This window comes from Cynara cardunculus, unplaced genomic scaffold, assembly GCF_001531365.2.
Source record: "Cynara cardunculus var. scolymus isolate 2C unplaced genomic scaffold, CcrdV1 Un_Scaffold_6806, whole genome shotgun sequence".
In the NCBI taxonomy this organism is placed as follows: Eukaryota; Viridiplantae; Streptophyta; class Magnoliopsida; order Asterales; family Asteraceae; genus Cynara; species Cynara cardunculus.
Genome location: NW_020203172.1, coordinates 16,794 through 23,072, shown reverse-complemented (window position 1 = coordinate 23,072; position 6,279 = coordinate 16,794). Strand labels below are relative to the sequence as shown.

Below are 6,279 nucleotides of genomic sequence, written 5' to 3'. Positions count from 1 at the left end.
TACTTCTTCTTTTGGGATGCATCTTCTAATCACCTGATCTGCACAAATTTTAAACARGAAAGGGTCATCCCATAAATATTTCTTTGARTCATAGATGAGCTTCTTTCTTTGGTACTTATTAAATTCCTTGGGAATAATCCCACAAGCTAAGTAATTAACAAGATCAGCAAACCAAGGCACAGTAGTATGATTAAGAACCAAAAATTTTTCATCTGGAAATACTTCACAGATGTCACTACTTTGCACTGGTTTGTCTTGTTTTTCCAATCTTGACAGATGGTCGGCCACTTGATTATCCACCCCTTTTCTATCAATGATCTCCAAATCAAACTCTTGCAAAAGCAAGACCCACCTTATTAGCCTTGGCTTTGCATCTTTTTTAGAAATAAGATACTTGATGGCAACATGATCAGTATGAACAATTACTTTGGTCCCCATCAAATATGATCTGAATTTTCAAAAGCAAAGACCACAGCTAATAATTCCTTTTCAGAAGTGGTGTAATTGATTTTAGCATCATTAAGAGTTTTGCTTGCATAATAAACAGGACGAAAAATCTTTTCTCTCTTTTGACCCAACACTACACCAACTGCCCAGTCACTAGCATCAGTCATTATTTCAAAGGGTTTGGACCAATCAGGTGTTATTACCACAGGAGCAGTGACCAATGCTTCTTTTGAAATGTTGAAAGCTTTTCTACAATCTTCATTAAAATTGAAAACATGGTCATGCTGTAATAATAAACAAAGAGGTTTTGATATTTTTGAAAAATCTTTAATAAACCTCCTATAAAAACCTGCATGTCCTAAAAAACATCTGATCCCTTTTACAGTCGTTGGTTCAGGTAASTTTTCAATTACCTCTAACTTTGCTTTATCAACTTCAATGCCTCTTTTGGAAATTAAATGCCCCAGTTCAAAACCAAATCTGTTTCTTCACATCTTTTAAGACTTTTTTCAAGGTTTTGCAAACACAGGTCATATGATGTCCCATAAACTGAAAAATCATCCATGAAAATTTGCATGGAGTGTTCTAACATATCTAAGAAAATAGACATCATACACCTTTGGAAAGTGGCAGGGGCATTACAAAGTCCAAAAGGCATTCTTCTAAAAGCAAAAGTTCCATATGGACATGTGAAAGTAGTCTTTTCCTGATCATCCGGTGTTTTGGAAATCTGATTGTAACCGGAGTAGCCATCTAAGAAACAATAAAACTCTTTTCCTGCTAGTCTATCTAACATTTGGTCAATGAAGGGTAATGGAAAATGGTCTTTTTGAGTGGCTTTATTAAGCCTCCTATAGTCCATACATATCCTCCAACCAGTTACTGTTCCAGTAGGTATAAGTTCATTCTTCTCATTTGGTACAATAGTGACTCCACTCTTTTTAGGTATACATTGCACAGGACTGGCACAAGTACTACTGGTAATAGGATAAATCATGCCAGCATCAAGCCATTTTAAAATCTCCTTTTTGACAACCTCCTTCATAACAGGATTAAGTCTTCTTTGAGGCTCAATGGAGGTGAACCTTTTGTCATCCAAGATAATTTTATGTTGACAAATGGTGGGACTTATCACCCTGAGGTCAGCAATTGTTCATCCTATGGCCTTGGTATGAAGTTTCAACATGTCAACCAACTTTTCTTTTTGGTCAGCTTCTAATGATGATGAAATGATTACTGGTAACTTCCCTGAATCTCCTAAAAAGGCAACTTCAGATGTGAGGGAAGTTGTTTTAACTCTAAATCTGGGGCAACATCTAAGGAAGGAMCAAGAATCTTCCTATCCTCAGATTCTAAAACTTCAAAAGCAGCAGATTGTTGTGGTGTTTCTAATTCCTCAAAATCTTCCTCTTCATCACTATCAGTCTCAGATAAACCTAAGATTTCCCCCAAACTTTTCTCCTGACACCAGGTTTCTATCAAACTCAAAGCAGAACACTCTTCTCTTTCTTCCGGGTACCTTAGGGAATTAAAAACATTAAAAGTCACTTGTTGGTCTTGGACTCTCATGGTCAATTCTCCTTTTTGTATATCTATCAAGGTTCTACCAGTAGCTAGGAAAGGTCTCCCTAAAATGATGGGAATGTCTTTGTCGGCTTCAAAGTCTAGGATGATAAAAATCAGCTGGGAAAATAAACTTATCAACCTGAACTAGGACATCCTCAATCTTTCCTCTGGGATAGGCTATGGACTTATCAGCTAACTGAAGAGTTACAGTCGTAGGTCTAGCTCCACCTATGCTTAGGGTATTGAAAACAGATAAAGGCATTAGGTTTATGCTAGCACCTAAGTCACATAGAGCTTTTCCTATCTCTTTTCCTCCAATTGAACAAGGGATTGTAAAACTTCCAGGATCTTTCATCTTAGGAGGAATTTTACTGGACAACAAAGCACTGCAACCTTCAGTCAGAGCTACGGTTTCGTATTCAATAAACTTTTTCTTTTTGCTCAAAATGTCCTTTAAAAACTTTGCATAACTTGGCATCTGCTCAATAGCTTCAACCAAGGGTATGTTTATGTGCAACTGTTTATAAATATCAAGAAACTTTTTAAATTGTAATTCTTCCTTTTGATTCCTTAATCTTTGGGGATAAGGAATATAAGGAGTGACTGGAATATGAGATGTAGTCTTTTGAAGAGTTGATGCTGGAATCGGTTTCAAAACTGGTCTCACAATTGGTTCTGATTCAGTCCTAACAAGGATTAAAGGACTGGTATGGTCTTTTATTGCGGGACTATCACCAGATTATGACACCTCCACTATAACACTTTCTTTGGGAGTTTGGGTTGTCTTGGGTTCATCAAGAAATAACAGTGGAAAATCTGATATTTCTGGAATGGCCATACTATCTATGGTTCTGACTATGGGTTGCGGCTCACTAGTACTCACAGGAATGGTAGTCACAGAATCTAGTACAGAGGTAACAGAATCTTGTTCTACACTTTTCTTTTCAATCTCTGCTTTGGTTGGTTCTTTTTGTTCTTTTTGGGTATTTTCTAAGTAACTCTTTCCACTCCTTAACGTAACAACCTTAGCATGCTCTTTTCTTTCCCTCTGAGGTATTTCTGTATCACTGGGTAGAGAACCTACTGGTCTTTTTCTAATCTCCAAAGCCATTTGTCCCATTTGAGTTTCGAGATTTTTAATTGAAGCTTGAGTTTGGGTTATAAAACCCTTCATCATTGCTTCCAAAGAAGTGAAAATTAGATTGTTGATTATTAGCATGTTGATTATTATGATTGCCTTGATGCGCTTGTGAGTGAAAATTAGATTGGCCTTGTTGAAAATTGGACTGTCCTTGCGGTTGAAAATTGGACTGTCCTTGCGGTTGAAAATTGGACTGTCCTTGAGGCTTTTGCATTGGTGGATTAAGAGCTGGACTATGCTACAAAAAATTTGGATGATTTTGCCATCCCATATTATAAGTCTGTGAAAATGGTCCAGTCTTGTTGACATAATTTACATGCTCAGGATTACCAGGACAATGCTCAAAAGAGTGACCTTCGCCACAATACACGCATTGTACTGATTGAACATTGGAATTAAAGGTATTAGCATCAGATTGCACATGTGGGCTAGATGTTAAATTTGAAATTAGCTTAGTGATCTGAGCTGTTGATGCCGAGACAACATCTACCTCATTTATTTCGGCTGTTTTCTTTAGTGGCATTGCACGTGGGTAAGACCATTGTCCATTATTATTAGAAATCTTTTCAAGTATGTCAAAACCTTCATTATAGGTACAAGCTGTGAAAGCTCCGTCTGCAGTAGCATCGAGCATTTGTCTAGCAACGATATTTAAACCGCTGTAAAATGTCTGTAGCTGTATCCAATACGGAATGCCATGGTGAGGGCATTTTCTCAGCAACTCTTTATACCTTTCCCATGCATCAGGAACTGCTTCATCATCTAGTTGTCTAAAAGTACAGATTTCATTTCTGGATTTGGCATTCCTCGTGGGTGGAAAATACTTTTTCAAAAACTTTTCTGCMATTTCATTCCATGTAGTCACAGAGTCTGGTTGCARAGAATTGTACCATGCTCTTGCTCGATCCCTTAGTGAAAATGGAAAAAGTTTTAGTCTCAGAGCATCGTCTGAAACATCAGGCATGAGAAAAGAGTCTGTGATTTCCATAAAAGAACGCAGATGAGAATGAGGATCTTCAGAAGATAAACCAGCGTACTGGCCGTTTATTTGAAGCATTTGAAACATCAGTGGTTTAAGTGAAAAATGGGTGGCACCAATGGTAGGCTTACGTATCCCTGTGTGTAGTTGAGTTAAATTAGGAATAGCGTACGCCATAATGCCACCATTTTTAGCATTTGCAARACGAAAGATGTTTTGAGCCTCATCCTCATATGGAATATTTGGTTCATTTCTAATTATACCTACTCCGTCAATAATCACATTTTCAGCCATTGTTTCAGAGTTTAAAGCTCGAAGAGCTCTTTGCACTCTTCTTCGTTGTCTGAAAGTTTGCTCAATATCCGGATCAAGTGGAAAAATTCACCGTACGACAGCCTCGGCATGCACAGTGCATTCACAAAAAGATGGTAGAAAAACTAACTTTTACAAACTTTACTTTAAAAAGAAAAAACTTCAGCGTACTATCCTGGCGGCGGCGCCAAAAACTTGCTCGTCGGTTTATTCAACCTTAAATTTCAAAACAAACATAGAACTCGGCGCAAGTATACACCTCGAACTACTGTCGTCTCATAACAAGTAATAATGGTAAAATACCAGATATCGTTCCCACAGAGATAGCTTGTAAAGTTATTTCAAAAGTCCAGTTTATAAAAACTAATTTCAGATGGCGAATCGAGGGATTTGATTTATCTAAAATTGGGAGGTTTAATTAACTACTAAGAAAATATCAATCTTAAAAAGAAGCACAGGGTGCAACAGTTGATTAAGACATTAAACAAAAGATTCAGCAAAAAGGTGACATAGCATTCCTGTCACAATTATCTAAAATCAATAAATGATTTTATATAACTATGACAGTATCAACTATTAGGTCAGACGACCTCCCAAGAGCACACACCGGTCAACGTGTTATCGATACGATATCTTTTATGTTAGACGTCGTGAATCCTAGCACAACACAGTGTTACCATCCTACACCGTAGGAGTATAGCGTTTGTTAGACACTAAAGCTATTTATAGTCTTCTCCTATTACCTCAGGTTTTGAAAGTCAATACATTTTTATACACAAAATTAATTGTCAATTAATTTTAATGTAATCATCAAATGAAATATTAAGCACCTGAAATAAATAGTAGACTATAATGCTAATAAGACACCTTTGTACTTTCACATCGGCTTTGGTCTTAATTTCCCGTTACACCTCAAGCTAAGGCGTTAGCCCATCATCGCTTGGTTTCTTTTCTCGAAKGATGTAAGGACTGAAAAATAAATAACTGAGACGGAAAAGTAAATTACAGAAAGTAAATTACAGAAAATAAATTACAGAAAATGGAAATACTAGAATTTAAAGTACTGGAAATTAAATGACTGAAATATAAATTGCAGTAAAGTAAGACTGAAATGTAAAAGACTGAAATGTAAAGACTGAAATGTAAAGGACTGAAATGTAAAGACTTAAATGTAAATGACTTAAATATAAATTTGAAATATAAAGACTGAAATGTAAAGACTGAAATGTAAAGGACTGAAATATAAATTATTAATAACTAAATAATATTAATTAATATTAATTAATATATCTAGTAATGATGAAAGAAAAGTACTTGATGGGATGAGAATTGACTAATGAAAACCTTGGAAATAGAGTTTGACTTTGAAGAAAACTTGCAAGTAACAAAACTTACAAAACAAGTTTCGTTACTAAGACCAAAAAAGTTACTTACAAACTCGTAAAAACAGATTATTTAGTCTACGTAAATTAGTCGTGAGCCACAAAGGATGAGATCCGATGTAAAACAACAATGATCGACTAATTCATAACTCGTAATAAAAATAAGAAAACGTAACGTAACTTGGAAATATAAACAGAAATGAGATGAAGATTAAATACGAGTACTTAAATTAAAACTTGAGAACGTAATCACAATTTCACTTAACAAAAGTCGGGTCTTGATTGTAAACAAGAAAACCGAAAGCTTGAAACCGAAAGCAATAATCTAGAGACTGACTAACACAAAGATCATAAGTATCAAATAGAAGAAAACATGTAACTTGGTGAATTGGTTTGTGAAATGGTAAACTGGTGAGTAAACATATGCCTTAAGCCTTCTATTTATAGGCTAA

General features: G+C 35.7%; 1 non-coding gene across 1 annotated transcript; it reads left to right on the top strand.

The window, feature by feature from the left end:
• The first annotated feature begins 3,846 nt into the window (after nt 1-3,846).
• Nucleotides 3,847-3,953, top strand: LOC112504762. The gene has a single exon (XR_003068259.1). It is a non-coding gene; the product is annotated as a small nucleolar RNA R71 (small nucleolar RNA).
• The last annotated feature ends 2,326 nt before the right edge of the window (nt 3,954-6,279 follow it).